We start from the raw sequence: 17,816 nt of genomic DNA, 5'->3' as shown, positions 1-17,816 counted from the left end.
AACTAAACTCCCTACACTGGGGCAACTATGCTAGCTTTGCAGCTGCACCCCAGCCCCCCCATAGCCTGCTGCGCACGGCACTGTCCACTAGGTCGTGCAAACGACCGGGGGTCGCGCAAATAACCGGGGGCCGCACCCCCCCCCCCCCCCCGCGCTGTTCCCCGGAGAAAATTTTGGTCAGACAGTGTTCCCCGGGCCGGAAAAGGTTGGGAACCAATGCAGTAGAGGTCAAAGTCTTTGCTTCTGTTAAGACTACAGAAATAGCATAGATGCATGGTCCCTACCCTGCTGAATTGTCAGCTAAAACCCCCCTCCCGGGAACCATTTCATCCCACCAACCAAGTATATGTTGGCAGAACCCACACCATTCTAACTGAACAAGTGAAGAATCTTCCAATAAAAAAACCCAATCTTCTCTAAGGAACCTACCCCCCACCCCTTTATTATTATAATAGTTGAAAGATCTACAATCACAATACCCTAACTAGTTGAATGGAGTACAAACACCAGGAAACCACACACTCTTGCCATGTTAGTCCGCAAATGGGCCTCTTACCGTTGTAGTCCCTCGATGGGCCTCCTGCCATTGTAGTCCATCGATGGGCCTCTTGATGTTGTATTCCCTTAATGGGCCTCTTGCAGTGTTAGTCCCTCGATGTGTCTTTTGCAGTGTTAATCCCCCGATGGGCCTCTTGCCATGTTAGTCCCCCAATGGTTCTTTTGCCATGTTTTTCCTCCGATGGGCCTCTTGCCGCTGTAATCTTCCGATAAGCCTCTTGCCGTTGTAGTCCCTTGATGGTCATCTTGCCGTTGTAGTCCCTCGATGGTCATCTTGCCGTTGTAGTCCCCCGATGGTCATCTTGCCGTTGTAGTCCCCCGATGGTCATCTTGCCGTTGTAGTCCCCCGATGGGCCTCTTTCTGTTGTAGTCATCCGATAAGCCTCTTGCCGTTGTAGTCCCTCGATGGTCATCTTGCTGTTGTAGTCCCCCGATGGTGATCTTGCCATTGTAGTCTCTCAATGGGCCTCTATCCGTTGTACTCCCTCGATGGTTATCTTGCCATTGTAGTCTCCTGGTGGTCCAATTGCTGTTTTAGTCCCCCGGCAGACCTCTTGCCGTTGTAATCCCTCGATGGTCATCTTGCCATTGTAGTCCCCTGATGGTCATCTAGCCATGTAGTCCCCCCATGGTCATCTTACTGTTGTGGTGCGCCGATGGGCCGCTTGACGTTGTAGTCCCTCGATGGCCATTTTACCGTTGAAGCCCCCTAATGGTCATCTTGCTGTTGTAATCCCCCGATGGTCATCTTGCCGTTGTAGTCCATCGGTGGGCATCTTGCCGTTGTAGTCCCCCGGTGGTCATCTTGCTGTTGTAGTCCCTCGATGGTCATCTTGCCTTTGTAGTCCCCCGATGAGCCGCTTGCCGTTGTAGTCCCTCGATGGTCATCTTGCTGTTGTAGTCCCCTAATAGTCATCTTGCTGTTGTACTCCCCCGATGGTCATCTTGCCATTGTAGTCCCTCTATGGGCCTCTTGCCATTGTAGTCCCCCGATAGTCATCTTGCCGTTGTAACCCCCGATGGTCATCTTGCCGTTGTAGTCCCCCGATGGTCATCTTGCCGTTGTAGACCCTTGATGGTCATCTTGCCGTTGTAGTCCCCTGATGGTCACCTTGCCGTTGTAGTTTCCCAACAGGCCTCTTGCTGTTGTAGTCTCCTGATAAGCCTCTTGCCATTGTAGTCCCATGATGATCATCTTCCCGTTGTAGTCCCCCGATAGTCATCTTGCCATGTCGTCCCCCGATGGTCATCTTGCCGTTGTAGTCCCCCAGTGGTCATCTTGCCGTTGTAGTCCCCCAGTGGTCATCTAGCTGTTGTAGTCCCCTGACGGTCATCTTACCATTGTAGTCCCGATGGTCATCTTACCATGTTAGTCTGCCGGTGTTCCTCTTCCCATTGTAGTCCCTCGATGGGCCTCTTGTCATTGTGCTCTCCCGATAAGCCTCTTGACGTTATAGTCCCCCGATGGGCCTTTTGCCGTTGTAGTCCCCCGATGGTCATCTAGCTGTTGTAATACCCTGATGGTCATCTTACCGTGTTAGTCTGCCGGTGGTCATCTTGCCATTGTGCTCTCCCGATAAGCCTCTTGCCGTTGTAGTCCCCCGATGGGCCTCTAGCCCTTGTAGTTCCCGAAGGGCTTCTAGATGTTGTAGCCCCCTGATGGGCCGCTAGCTGTTGTAGTCCCCAGACACATCTCTTGTCGTTGTAATCCCCCGGTGGGCCTCTTGCCATTGTAGTCCACCTATGGGTCTCTTGCAGTGTTAGTCCACCGATAGGCCTCTTGCCGTGCAAGTCCTTGATGGGCTTTTTGCCGTGTTTTTCCCCCATGGTCGTCTTGGTAATTTTGATTTGTGTGACAAATGAAAGGTGCAGTAGAGATCCAAGTCTCCTCCTCTGTTAACACCCCAGAAAAAGCATATATGTATGGTCGCTACCCTGCTGAATTGTCAGCTAAACCCTCCCCCCTTCCTGGGAACCAGTTCATCATTCAAAGGTCTACTATGACAATACCCTAATTAGTTGAAAGGCATACAAACTGAAGGAAAAATCCACCTTCCTAAGGGAAACCTCCCACCCCATCAGTATGCTATAGATGTGGTCTCAATTTCACTTCTGACTTGGACTCACACAACGCCTTCTACTTCCCCTGGCAAACATACCAAGAAGAGTACCACTTCTGGCTGCAGATATATTGTAATTGATTTGTGGGACAAATGAAAGGTGCAGTAGAGATCAAAGTCTCTGCTTCTGTTAAGACCCCAGAAATAGCATAGATGCAAGGTCCCTACCCTGCTGAATTGTCAGCTAAAACCCCCCTCCCGGGAACCATTTTATCCAAACAACCAAGTATATGTTGGCACACCCCACCCCATTCTAACTGAACAAGTGAAGAATCTTCCAATAAAAAAAACCCAATCTTCTCTAAGGAACCTACCCCCCACCCCTTTTATTGCCTATAATAGTTGAAAGATCTACAATCACAATACCCTAACTAGTTGAATGGAGTACAAACACCAGGAAACCACACACTCTTGCCATGTTAGTCCCCAAATGGGCCTCTTACCGTTGTAGTCCCTTGATGGGCCTCCTGCCATTGTAGTCCATCGATGGGCCTCTTGATGTTGTAGTCCCCCAATGGGCCTCTTGCAGTGTTAGTACCTCGATGTGTCTTTTGCAGTGTTAATCCCCCGATGGGCCTCTTGCCAAGATAGTCCCCCAATGGTTCTTTTGCCATGTTTTTCCTCCGATGGGCCTCTTGCCGTTGTAATCCCTCGATGGTAATCTTGCTGTTGTAGTCCCCCGATGGTCATCTTGCTGCTGTAGTCCCCCGATGGTCATCTTGCCATTGTAGTCTCTCGATGGGCCTCTTGCCATAGTAATCCCTTGATGGTCATCTTGCCGTTGCAGTTCCCCGATGGTCATCTTGCCGTTGTAGTCCCCCGGTGGTCACCTTGCGGTTGTAGTCCCCGGACAGGCCTCTTGCTGTTGTATTCCGATGGTCATCTTACCGTTGTAGTCCGCTGATGGGCCGCTTGATGTTGTAGTCCCTCGATGGTCATCTTACCGTTGTAGTCCCCCGGAGGTCATCTTGCCGTTGTAGTCCCCCAGTGGTCATCTTGCCGTTGTAGTCCCCCGGTGGTCATCTTCCCTTCGTAGTCCCCCGATGGGCCTCTTGCTGTTGTAGTCCCTCGATGGTCATCTTACCGTTGTAGTTCGCCGATGGGCCGCTTGACGTTGTAGTCCCTCGATGGTCATCTTCCTGTTGTAGTCCCCTAATGGTCATCTTGCTGTTGTAGTCCCCTAATGGTTCTCTTACCATTGTAGTCCCCCGATGGTCATCTTGTTGTTGTACTCCCTCGATGGTCATCTCTCCGTTGTAGCCCCCGATGGTCATCTTGCCGTTGTAGCCCCCCGATGTTCATCTTGCCGTTGTAGTCCCCCGATGGTCATCTTGCCATTGTAGTCGCTTGATGGTCATCTTGCCGTTGTAGTCCCCCAAAAGTCACCTTACCGTTGTAGTCCCCCGACAGGCCTCTTGCTGTTGTAGTCTCCCAATAAGCCTCTTGCCGTTGTAGTCCCTCGATGGTCATCTTGCCGTTGTAGTTCCTCGATGGTCATCTTGCCGTTGTAGTCCCCCGATAGTCATCTTGCCGTTGTAGTCCCCCGATGGTCATCTTGCCGTTGTAATCCCTCGATGTTCATCTTGCCATTGTAGTCCCCCAATGGTCATCTTGCTGTTGTAGTCACCGATGGTCATCTTGCCGTTGTAGTCCCTCAATGGTCATCTTGCCGTTGTAGTCCTTCGATGGTCATCTTGCCATTGTAGTCCCCCGATGGTCATCTTGCCATTGTAGTCCCTCGATGGACATCCTGCCGTTATAGTCCACCGATGGTCATCTTTCCATGTTGTCCCATGATGGTTATCTTGCCGTTGTAGTCCCCCAACAGGCCGCTTGACGTTGTAGTCGCTCGATTGTGATCTTGCCGTTGTAGTCCACCAATGGGCATCTTGCTGTTGTAATCCCCTGATGGTCATCTTGCCGTTGTAGTCCCTCGATGGTCATCTTGCCGTTGTCGTCCCTCGATGGTCATCTTTGCCGTTGTAGTCCCCCGATGGTCATCTTGCCGTTGTAGTCTTCCGATAAGCCTCTTGCCGTTGTAGTCCCTCGATGGTCATCTTGCCATTGTAGTTCCTCGATGGTCATCATGCCGTTGTAGTCCCCCGGTGGTCATCTTGCTGTTGTAGTCCCCCGATGGTCATCTTGCTGTTGTAGACCACTGATGGTCATCTTACCATTGTAGTACCCCGATGGTTATCTTGCCATTGTAGTCTCCCAATAAGCCTCTTGCCGTTGTAGTCCCTCGATGGTCATCTTACCATTGTAGTCCCCCGATGGGCTTCTTGCCGTTGTAGTCCCCCGATGGGCTGCTAGCTGTTGTAGTCCCCAGATGGATCTCTTATTGTTGTAATTACCCGGTGGGCCTCTTGCCATTGTAGTCCCCCTATGGGTCTCTTGCAGTGTTAGTCCACCGACAGGCCTCTTCCGTGCAAGTCCTTGATGGGCTTTTTGCTGTGTTTTTCCCCATGGTCGTCTTGGTAATTTTGATTTGTGTGACAAATGAAAGGTGCAGTAGAGATCCGAGTCTCCGCCTCTGTTAACACCCAAGAAAAAGCATATATGTATGGTGGCTACCCTGCTGAATTGTCAGCTAAACCCTCCCCCCTTCCTGGGAACCAGTGCATCCCACCAACCTAGTATATGTTGGCACAACCCACCCCATGCTAACTGAACAAGAGAAGAATCTTCCAATGTAAAACACAATCTTCTCTAAGGAACCTACCCCCACCCCTTTTATTGCTTATAATAGTTGAAAGGTCTACTATGACAATACCCTAACTAGTTGAAAGGCATACAAACTGAAGGAAAAAATCCACCCTCTTAAGGGAAACCTCCCACCCCACCAGTATGCTATAGATGTGGTCTCAATTTCACTTCTGACTTGGACCCACACAACGCCTTCTACTTCCCCTGACAAACATACCAAGAAGAGTACCACTTCTGGCTGCAGATATATTGTAATTGATTTATGGGTCAAATGAAAGGTGCAGTAGAGATCAAAGTCTCTGCTTCTGTTAAGACCCAAGAAATAGTATAGATGCATGGTCCCTACCCTGCTGAATTGTGAGCTAAAACCCCCCTCCCGGGAACCATTTCATCTCACCAACAAAGTATATGTTGGCACAACCCACCCTATGCTAACTGAACAAGTGAAGAATCTTCCAATAAAAAACCCAATCTTCTCAAAGGAACCTACCCCCCACCCCTTTTATTGCCTATAATAGTTGAAAGATCTACAATCACAATACCCTAACTAGTTGAATGGAGTACAAACACCAGGAAACCACTCACTCTTGCCATGTTAGTCCCCAAATGGGCCTCTTACCGTTGTAGTCCCTCGATGGGCCTCTTGCCATTGTAGTCCATCGATGGGCCTCTTGATGTTGTAGTTCCCCAATGGGCCTCTTGCAGGGTTAGTCCCTTGATGTGTCTCTTGCAGTGTTAATCCCCCGATGGGCCTCTTGCCAAGTTAGTCCGCCAATGGTTCTTTTGCCATGTTTTTCCTCCAATGAGCCTCTTGCCGTTGTAGTCTCCCGATAAGCCTCTTGCCGTTGTAGTCCCCCGATGGTCATCTTGCCATTGTAATCTCTCGATGGGCCTCTTGCTGTTGTAGTCCCTCAATGGTCATCTTGCCGTTGTAGTCCCCCGATGGTCATCTTGCCATTGTAGTCTCTCGATGGGCCTATTGCTGTTGTAGTCCCTCAATGGTCCTCTTGCCGTTGTAGTCCCCCGGTGGTCATCTTGCCCTTGTAGTCCCCCGACGGGCCACTTGCCGTTGTAGTCACTCGATGGTCATCTTGCCGTTGTAGTCCCCCAATAGTCATCTTGCTGTTGTAGTCTTCCAATAAGCCTCTTGCCGTTGTAGTCCCTCGATGGTCATCTTGCCATTGTAGTCTCTCGATGGGCCTATTGCTGTTGTAGTCCCTTGATGGTCATCTTGCCGTTGTAGTCCCTCGATGGTCATCTTGCTGTTGTAGTACCTCGATGGTCATCTTGCCGTTGTAGTCCCCCGATGGGCCTCTTTCTGTTGTAGTCTTCCGATAAGCCTCTTGCCCTTGTAGTCCCTCGATGGTCATCTTGCGGTTGTAGTCCCTCGACGGTCATCTTGCGGTTGTAGTCCCTCGACGGTCATCTTGCCATTGTAGTCCCCCGATGGTTATCTTGCTGTTGTAGTCCCCCGATGGTTATCTTGCTGTTGTAGTCCCCTGATGGTCATCTTACCATTGTAGTCCCCCGATGGTCATCTTGCCCTTGTAGTTTCCCAATAAGCCTCTTGCCGTTGTAGTCCCTTGGTGGTCATCTTGCCGTTGTAGACCCCGATGGACATCTTACCATTGTAGTCCGCCGGTGGTCATCTTGCCTTTGTAGTCCCTCAATGGGCCTCTTGCCATTGTGGTCTCCTGATAAGCCTTTTGCCGTTGTAGTCCCCTGATGGGCCTCTAGCCGTTGTTGTCCCCGATGGGCTTCTAGCCATTGTAGTCCCTCGATGGGCCTCTAGCTGTTGTAGTCCCCAGATGGGTCTCTTGCAGTGTTAGTCCACCGATAGGTCTTATGTCGTACAAGTCCCTGATGGGCTTTTTGACGCTAACTGAACAAGTGAAGAATCTTCCAATAAAAAACCCAATCTTCTCAAAGGAACCTACCCCCCACCCCTTTTATTGCCTATAATAGTTGAAAGATCTACAATCACAATACCCTAACTAGTTGAATGGAGTACAAACACCAGGAAACCACACACTCTTGCTATGTTAGTCCCCAAATGGGCCTCTTACCGTTGTAGTCCCTCGATGGGCCTCTTGCCATTGTAGTCCATCGATGGGCCTCTTGATGTTGTAGTTCCCCAATGGGCCTCTTGCAGTGTTAGTCCCTTGATGTGTCTCTTGCAGTGTTAATCCCCCGATGGGCCTCTTGCCAAGTTAGTCCCCCAATGGTTCTTTAGCCATGTTTTTCCTCCAATGAGCCTCTTGCTGTTGTAGTCTCCCGATAAGCCTCTTGCCGTTGTAGTCCCTCAATGGTCATCTTGCCATTGTAGTCCCCCATGGTCATCTTGCCATTGTAGTCTCTCGATGGGTCTATTGCCGTTGTAGTCCCTTGATGGTCATCTTGCCGTTGTAGTCCCTCGATGGTCATCTTGCTGTTGTAGTCCCTCGATGGTCATCTTGCCGTTGTAGTCCCCCGATGGGCCTCTTTCTGTTGTAGTCCCTTGATGGTCATCTTGCCGTTGTAGTACCTCGATGGTCATCTTGCCGTTGTAGTCCCCCGATGGGCCTCTTTCTGTTGTAGTCTTCCGATAAGCCTCTTGCCCTTGTAGTCCCTCGATGGTCATCTTGCGGTTGTAGTCCCTCGACGGTCATCTTGCGGTTGTAGTCCCTCGGTTATCTAGCTGTTGTAGTCCCCCGATGGTTATCTTGCTGTTGTAGTCCCCTGATGGTCATCTTACCATTGTAGTCCCCCGATGGTCATCTTGCCCTTGTAGTTTCCCAATAAGCCTCTTGCCGTTGTAGTCCCTTGGTGGTCATCTTGCCGTTGTAGACCCCGATGGACATCTTACCATTGTAGTCCGCCGGTGGTCATCTTGCCTTTGTAGTCCCTCAATGGGCCTCTTGCCATTGTGGTCTCCCGATAAGCCTTTTGCCGTTGTAGTCCCCTGATGGGCCTCTAGTCGTTGTAGTCCCCGATGGGCTTCTAGCCATTGTAGTCCCCCGATGGGCCTCTAGCTGTTGTAGTCCCCAGATGGATCTCTTGTCGTTGTAATCCCCCGGTGGGCCTCTTGCCATTGTAGTCCCCCTATGGGTCTCTTGCAGTGTTAGTCCACCGATAGGTCTTTTGTCGTACAAGTCCCTGATGGGCTTTTTGACGTTTCATTCCCCCATGGTCGTCTTGGTAATTTTGATTTGTGTGACAAATGAAAGGTGCAGTAGAGATCCAAGTCTCCGCCTCTTTTAACACCCCAGAAAAAGCATATATGTATGGTCGCTACCCTGCTGAATTGTCAGGTAATCCCTCCCCCTTTCCTGGGAACCAGTTCATCCCACCAACCTAGTATATGTTGGCACAACCCACCCCATGCTAACTGAACAAGAGAAGAATCTTCCAATTTAAAACACAATGTTATCTAAGGAACCTACCCCCACACCTTTTATTGCCTATAATAGTTGAAAGATCTACAATCACAATACCCTAACTAGTTTAATGGAGTACAAACACCAGGAAACCAGACACTCTTGCCATGTTAGTCCCCCAAATGGGCCTCTTACCGTTGTAGTCCCTCGATGGGCCTCCTGCCATTGTAGTCCATCGTTGGGACTCTTGATGTTGTATTCCCTTAATGGGCCTCTTGCAGTGTTAGTCCCTCGATGTGTCTTTTGCAGTGTTAATCCCCCGATGGGCCTCTTGCCAAGATAGTCCCCCAAAGGTTATTTTGCCATGTTTTTCCTCCGATGGGCCTTTTGCCGCTGTAGTCTCCCAATAAGCCTCTTGCCGTTGTAGTCCCTTGATGGTCATCTTGCTGTTGTAGTCCCCCGATGGTCATCTTGCTGTTGTAGTCCCCCGATGGGCCTCTTTCTGTTGTAGTCTTCCGATAAGCCTCTTGCCGTTGCAGTCCCTCGATAGTCATCTTGCTGTTGTAGTCCCAGGATGGTGATCTTACTATTGTAATCTCTCAATGGGCCTCTTGTCGTTGTACTCCCTCGATGGTCATCTTGCCGTTGCAGTTCCCCGATGGTCATCTTGCCGTTGCAGTTCCCCGATGGTCATCTTGCCGTTGTAGTCTCCTGGCGGTCCAATTGCTGTTGTATTCCCCCGACGGGCCTCTTGCCGTTGTAGACCCTTGATGGTCATCTTGCTGTTGTAGTCCCCTGATTGTCATCTTGCCGTTGTAGTCCCCCGGTGGACATCTTGCTGTTGTAGTCCCTCGGTGGTCATCTTGCAATGTAGTTCCCCGATGGTCATCTTACCATTGTAGTCATTCGATGGGCCGCTTGACGTTGTAGTCCCTTGATGGTCATCTTGCTGTTGTAGTCCCCTAATGGTCATCTTGCTGTTGTAGTCCCCCGATGGTCATCTTACCATTGTAGTCCCCCGATGGTCATCTTGTCGTTGCAGTCCCTCGAAGGTCATCTTGCCGTTGTAGCCCTCTGATGGTCATCTTGCCATTGTAGTCCCCCGATGGTCATCCTGCCGTTGTAGTCCCTTGATGGTCATCTTGCCATTGTAGTCCTCCGATGGTCACCTTGCCGTTGTAGTCTCCCAACAGACCTCTTGCTGTTGTAGTCTCCTGATAAGCCTCTTGCCATTGTAGTCCCCTGATGGTCATCTTTCCGTTGTAGTCCCCCGATGGTCATCTTGCCATGTAGTCCCCCAATGGTCATCTAGCTATTGTAGTCCCCTGATGGTCATCTTGCCATTGTAGTCCCTCGATGGGCCTCTTGTCATTGTGCTCTCCCGATAAGCCTCTTGCCATTGTAGTCCCCCGATGGGCCTCTTGCCGTTGTAGTCCCCCGATGGGCCTCTTGCCGTTGTAGTCCCCCGACGGGCTTCTAGCCCTTGTAGTCCCCTGATGGGCCGCTAGCTGTTGTAGTCCCCAGATACATCTCGTTGTTGTAATCCCCCGGTGGGCCTCTTGCAATTGTAGTCCCCCTATGGGTCTCTTGCAGTGTTAGTCCACCGATAGGCCTCTTGCCGTGCAAGTCCTTGATGGGCTTTTTGCCGTGTTGTTCCCCCATGGTCGTCTTGGTAATTTTGATTTGTGTGACAAATGAAAGGTGCAGTAGAGATCCAAGTCTCCACCTTTGTTAACACCCTAGAAAAAGCATATATGTATGGTCCCTACCCTTCTGAATTGTTACCTAAACCCTCCCCCCTTCCTGGGAACCAGTTCATCCCACCAACCTAGTATATGGTGGCACAACCCACCCCATGCTAACTGAACAAGAGAAGAATCTTCCAATGTAAAACACAATCTTCTCTAAGGAACCTACCCCCACCCCTTTTATTGCCTATAATAGTTGAAAGGTCTACTATGACAATACCCTAATTAGTTGAAAGGCATACAAACTGAAGGAAAAATCCACCTTCCTAAGGGAAACCTCCCACCCCATCAATATGCTATAGATATGGTCTCAATTTCACTTATGACTTGGACCCACACAACGCCTTCTACTTCCCCTGGCAAACATACCAAGAAGAGTACCACTTCTGGCTGCAGATATATTGTAATTGATTTGTGGGACAAATGAAAGGTGCAGTAGAGATCAAAGTCTCTGCTTCTGTTAAGACCCCAGAAATAGCATAGATGCATGGTCCCTACCCTGCTGAACTGTCAGCTAAAACCCCCCTCCCGGGAACCATTTCATCCCACCAACAAAGTATATGTTGGCAGAACCCACCCCATTCTAACTGAACAAGTGAAGAATCTTCCAATAAAAAAACCCAATCTTCTCAAAGGAACCTACCCCCCACTCCTTTTATTGCCTATAATAGTTGAAAGATCTACAATCACAATACCCTAACTAGTTGAATGGAGTACAAACACCAGGAAACCACACACTCTTGCCATGTTAGTCCCCAAATGGGCCTCTTACCGTTGTAGTCCCTCGATGGGCCTCTTGCCATTGTAGTCCATCGATGGGCCTCTTGATGTTGTAGTTCCCCAATGGGCCTCTTGCAGTGTTAGTCCCTTGATGTGTCTCTTGCAGTGTTAATCCCCCGATGGGCCTCTTGCCAAGTTAGTCCCCCAATGGTTCTTTAGCTATGTTTTTCCTCCAATGAGCCTCTTGCCGTTGTAGTCTCCCGATAAGCCTCTTGCCGTTGTAGTCCCTCAATGGTCATCTTGCCGTTGTAGTCCCCTGATGGTCATCTTGCCATTGTAGTCTCTCGATGGGCCTCTTGCTGTTGTAGTCCCTCAATGGTCATCTTGCCGTTGTAGTCCCCCGGTGGTCATCTTGCCGTTGTAGTCCCCCGACGGGCCACTTGCCGTTGTAGTCACTCGATGGTCATCTTGCCGTTGTAGTCCCCCAATAGTCATCTTGCTGTTGTAGTCTTCCAATAAGCCTCTTGCCGTTGTAGTCCCTCGATGGTCATCTTGTCATTGTAGTCTCTCGATGGGCCTATTGCCGTTGTAGTCCCTTGATGGTCATCTTGCCGTTGTAGTCCCTCGATGGTCATCTTGCTGTTGTAGTACCTCGATGGTCATCTTGCCGTTGTAGTCCCCCGATGGGCCTCTTTCTGTTGTAGTCTTCCGATAAGCCTCTAGCCCTTGTAGTCCCTCGATGGTCATCTTGCGGTTGTAGTCCCTCGACGGTCATCTTGCCGTTGTAGTCCCCCGACGGTTATCTTGCTGTTGTAGTCCCCAGATGGTTATCTTGCTGTTGTAGTCCCCTGATGGTCATCTTACCATTGTAGTCCCCCGATGGTCATCTTGCCCTTGTAGTTTCCCAATAAGCCTCTTGCCGTTGTAGTCCCTTGGTGGTCATCTTGCCGTTGTAGACCCCGATGGACATCTTACCATTGTAGTCCGCCGGTGGTCATCTTGCCTTTGTAGTCCCTCAATGGGCCTCTTGCCATTGTGGTCTCCTGATAAGCCTTTTGCCGTTGTAGTCCCCTGATGGGCCTCTAGCCGTTGTAGTCCCCGATGGGCTTCTAGCCATTGTAGTCCCTCGATGGGCCTCTAGCTGTTGTAGTCCCCAGATGGATCTCTTGTCGTTGTAATCCCCCGGTGGGCCTCTTGCCATTGTAGTCCCCCTATGGGTCTCTTGCAGTGTTAGTCCACCGATAGGTCTTATGTCGTACAAGTCCCTGATGGGCTTTTTGACGTTTCTTTCCCCCATGGTCGTCTTGGTAATTTTGATTTGTGTGACAAATGAAAGGTGCAGTGGAGATCCAAGTCTCCGCCTCTTTTAACACCCCAGAAAAAGCATATATGTATGGTCGCTACCCTGCTGAATTGTCAGGTAATCCCTCCCCCCTTCCTGGGATCCAGTTCATCCCACCAACCTAGTATATGTTGGCACAACCCACCCCATGCTAACTGAACAAGAGAAGAATCTTCCAATTTAAAACACAATGTTATCTAAGGAACCTACCCCCACCACTTTTATTGCCTATAATAGTTGAAAGATCTACAATCACAATACCCTAACTAGTTTAATGGAGCACAAACACCAGGAAACCAAACACTCTTGCCATGTTAGTCCCCAAATGGGCCTCTTACCGTTGTAGTCCCTCGATGGGCCTCCTGCCATTGTAGTCCATCGATGGGACTCTTGATGTTGTATTCCCTTAATGGGCCTCTTGCAGTGTTAGTCCCTCGATGTGTCTTTTTCAGTGTTAATCCCCTGATGGGCCTCTTGCCAAGATAGTCCCCTAAAGGTTCTTTTGCCATGTTTTTCCTCCGATGGGCCTCTTGCCGCTGTAGTCTCCCGATAAGCCTCTTGCCGTTGTAGTCCCTTGATGGTCATCTTGCTGTTGTAGTCCCCCGATGGTCATCTTGCTGTTGTAGTCCCCCGATGGGCCTCTTTCTGTTGTAGTCTTCCGATAAGCCTCTTGCCGTTGTAGTCCCTCGATAGTCATCTTGCTGTTGTAGTCCCCCGATGGTGATCTTACCATTGTTGTCTCTCAATGGGCCTCTTGCCGTTGTACTCCCTCGATGGTCATCTTGCCGTTGCAGTTCCCCGATGGTCATCTTGCCGTTGTAGTCTCCTGGTGGTCCAATTGCTGTTGTATTCCCCCGACGGGCCTCTTGCCGTTGTAGACCCTTGATGGTCATCTTGCTGTTGTAGTCCCCTGATTGTCATCTTGCCATTGTAGTCCCCCGGTGGGCATCTTGCTGTTGTAGTCCCTCGGTGGTCATCTTGCCGTTGTAGTCCCTCGGTGGTCATCTTGCCGTTGTAGTCCCCCGATGGTCATCTTGCAATGTAGTCCCCCGATGGTCATCTTACCATTGTAGTCATTCGATGGGCCGCTTGACGTTGTAGTCCCTTGATGGTCATCTTGCTGTTGTAGTCCCCTAATGGTCATCTTGCTGTTGTAGTCCCCCGATGGTCATCTTACCATTGTAGTCCCCCGATGGTCATCTTGTCGTTGCAGTCCCTCGAAGGTCATCTTGCCGTTGTAGCCCTCTGATGGTCATCTTGCCATTAAAGTTCCCCGATGGTCATCTTGCCGTTGTAGTCCCCCGATGGTCATCTTGCCGTTGTAGTCCTCCGATGGTCACCTTGCCGTTGTAGTCTCCCAACAGGCCTCTTGCTGTTGTAGTCTCCTGATAAGCCTCTTGCCATTGTAGTCCCCTGATGGTCATCTTTCCGTTGTAGTCCCCCGATGGTCATCTTGCCATTGTAGTCCCCCAATGGGCCACTTGACGTTGTAGTCCCTCAACGGTCATCTTGCCGTTGTAGTCCCCCAATGGTCATCTAGCTGTTGTAGTCCCCTGATGGTCATCTTGCCATTGTAGTCCCTCGATGGGCCTCTTGTCATTGTGCTCTCCCGATAAGCCTCTTGCCGTTGTAGTCCCCCGATGGGCCTCTTGCCGTTGTAGTCCCCCGACGGGCTTCTAGCCCTCGTAGTCCCCTGATGGGCCGCTAGCTGTTGTAGTCCCCAGATACATCTCGTTGTTGTAATCCCCCGGTGGGCCTCTTGCAATTGTAGTCCCCCTATGGGTCTCTTGCAGTGTTAGTCCACCGATAGGCCTCTTGCCGTGCAAGTCCTTGATGGGCTTTTTGCCGTGTTTTTCCCCCATGGTCGTCTTGGTAATTTTGATTTGTGTGACAAATGAAAGGTGCAGTAGAGATCCAAGTCTCCGCGTTTGTTAACACCCCAGAAAAAGCATATATGTATGGTCCCTACCCTTCTAAATTGTCACCTAAACCCTCCCCCCTTCCTGGGAACCAGTTCATCCCACCAACCCAGTATATGGTGGCACAACCCACCCCATGCTAACTGAACAAGAGAAGAATCTTCCAATGTAAAACACAATCTTCTCTAAGGAACCTACCCCCACCCCTTTTATTGCCTATAATAGTTGAAAGGTCTACTATGACAATACCCTAATTAGTTGAAAGGCATACAAACTGAAGGAAAAATCCACCTTCCTAAGGGAAACCTCCCTCCCCATCAATATGCTATAGATGTGGTCTCAATTTCACTTATGACTTGGACCCACACAACGCCTTCTACTTCCCCTGGCAAACATACCAAGAAGAGTACCACTTCTGGCTGCAGATATATTGTAATTGATTTGTGGGACAAATGAAAGGTGCAGTAGAGATCAAAGTCTATGCTTCTGTTAAGACCCCAGAAATAGCATAGATGCATGGTCCCTACCCTGCTGAAATGTCAGCTAAAACCCCCCTCCCGGGAACCATTTCATCCCACCAACAAAGTATATGTTGGCAGAACCCACCCCATGCTAACTGAACAAGTGAAGAATCTTCCAATAAAAAAACCCAATCTTCTCTAAGGAACCTACCCCCCACCCCTTTTATTGCCTATAATAGTTGAAAGATCTACAATCACAATACCCTAACTAGTTGAATGGAGTACAAACACCAGGAAACCACACACTCTTGCCATGTTAGTCCCCAAATGGGCCTCTTACCATTGTAGTGCCTCGATGGGCCTCCTGTCATTGTAGTCCATCGATGGGCCTCTTGATGTTGTAGTCCCCCAATGGGCCTCTTGCAGTGTTAATCCCCCGATGGGCCTCTTGCCGTTGTAATCCCTCGATGGTCATCTTGCCGTTGTAGTCCCCCGATGGTCATCTTGCTGTTGTAGTCCCCCAATGGGCCTCTTTCTGTTGTAGTCTTCCGATAAGCCTCTTGCCGTTGTAGTCCCTCGATGGTCATCTTGCTGTGTTAGTCCCCCTATGGTCATCTTGCCACTGTAGTCTCTCGATGGGCCTCTTGCCGTTGTAGCCCCTCGATGGTCATCTTGCCGTTGCAGTTCCCCGATGGTCATCTTGCCGTTGTAGTCCCCCGGTGGTCATCTTGCTGTTGTAGTCCTCGGACAGGCCTCTTGCCGTTGCAGTCCCTCAATGGTCACCTTGCTGTTGTATTCCCCCGATGGTCATCTTACCGTTGTAGTCCGCCGATGGACCGCTTGCTGTTGTATTCCCCCGATGGTCATCTTACCGTTGTAGTCCGCCGATGGACCGCTTGATGTTGTAGTCCCTCGATGGTCATCTTACCGTTGAAGTCCCCTAATGGTCATCTTGCTGTTGTAGTCCCCCGATTGTCATCTTGCCGTTGTAGTCCCCCGGTGGTCATCTTGCCGTTGTAGTCCCCCGGTGGTCATCTTGCCGTTGTAGTCCCCCAGTGGTCATCTTGCCGTTGTAGTCCCCCGGTGGTCATCTTGCCGTTGTAGTCCCCCGGTGGTCATCTTGCTGTTGTAGTCCCCTGGTGGTCATCTTGCCTTTGTAGTCCCCCGATGGGCCTCTTGCCGTTGTAGTCCCTCGATGGTCATCTTGCTGTTGTAGTCCCCTGGTGGTGATCTTGCAATGTAATCCCCCAATGGTCATCTTACCGTTGTAGTCCGCCGATGGTCCGCTTGACGTTGTAGTCCCTCGATGGTCATCTTGCTGTTGTAGTCCCCTAATGGTCATCTTGCTGTTGTAGTCTCCTAATGGTCATCTTACCATTGTAGTCCCCCAATGGTCATCTTGTCGTTGTAGTCCCTCGATGGTCATCTTGCCGTTGTAGCCCCCCGATGGTCATCTTGCCGTTGTAGTCCCCCGATGGTCATCTTGCCATTGTAGTCCCTTGATGGTCATCTTGCCGTTGTAGTCCCCCAATGGTCACCTTACCATTGTAGTCCCCCGACAGGCCTCTTGCTGTTGTAGTCTCCCGATAAGCTTTTTGCCATTGTAGTCCCCCGATGGTCATCTTGCCATGTAGTCCCCCGATGGTTATCTTGCCGTTGTAGTCCCCCAATGGGCCGCTTGACGTTGTAGTCCCTTGACGGTCATCTTGCCGCTGTAGTCCCCCAATGGTCATCTAGCTTTTGTAGTCCCCCGATGGTCATCTTGCCGTTGTAGTCCTGTCCGCTGGCGCGACTCCTGGCCTCCTCCAGTGACCTCACCGTGAGCTTCTGTTCCGTGCGACGCGGTTGCATCTATTTGAAATCTGTCTGCAGTGAGTGGGTAGGCAATAGAATCTTCTATCGAATCCTCATATTTGATCTGAAATCAAGCAGAAGAGAAATCAGGCTGATGGTCCATTTGGTGGCAGATTGACAGGTGTATGGGCACATTAAAGTGAACCTTAACAGAGTAAAATTAAAAAAAAAAGTTTCACTTACCTCGGGCTTCCACCAGCCCCCTGCAGAAGTTCTGTATCCGCGCCGGGACAAACCAATCCTCTGGTTCCCGGCAGCCAGCTAGTTCCATTTTTGGTGACTATCCAGTCGCCAGGCCAGTGCGCCTGCCTGTTTTGGCCGCTCGTCCCTTGATCATGCTTGCGTTGCCGTGGCCCTCCTGCGCATGCACTATGGACCTGATTCCTTTGGGCAACATTGTTTAGTTACACAAACGTGAGTCAGCTGTGTAGCTGACAACGTACACTGTTTCTATGTGGAGGAGGAGGGACGAAGGAGCAGTGCATGCATGACATCACTCGGCGGGTGGGGGAGCTGCGTTTTCAAATCATTCGGTTGCCACTCGGGTGAGTTGATTTGCCGGGTGGATCGCTTGCAGGTAGGCGGTCTGGGGTCACTGTGCACACGCCTGATTATCAGCTGATGCGGTGTGTGTGTGTGTACGAGGTTTTAGATGATGGGAATTATATTACCATCAGGCTTCTTTACATTGCAAATCACAATTCTGATTTTCACTGGATGCTAGCAACACAAGAAGAAAACTCAAAAAATAAAATGCAGCATGCAGGACATTTCTTAGGGTCCTTTTCCACTTTACGTGCAATCATAAGCTCTATCATGCTGCACTGTGATTGCGCAAGCAGTCATTTCCACTAGCCATGATTGCACCATATAGCCATTGGGAATGGAGCGTGATTGTTGTGAGAATCGCACTAGCCGACAATTGCGTGTGGGAAAAAAGCAACATGCACTAGTGGGAAATGAGGAATGTGATTTATATGTTAATCCTGATGTTCTAGGGGAGCCTCTACCAGCCCCCTGCAGCTGTCCTGT

This window comes from Hyperolius riggenbachi, chromosome 11 (genome assembly GCF_040937935.1).
Source record: "Hyperolius riggenbachi isolate aHypRig1 chromosome 11, aHypRig1.pri, whole genome shotgun sequence".
Classification (NCBI taxonomy): domain Eukaryota; kingdom Metazoa; phylum Chordata; class Amphibia; order Anura; family Hyperoliidae; genus Hyperolius; species Hyperolius riggenbachi.
The sequence above is the reverse complement of the archived record's forward strand: the minus strand, read 5'-3'. Positions refer to the sequence as shown.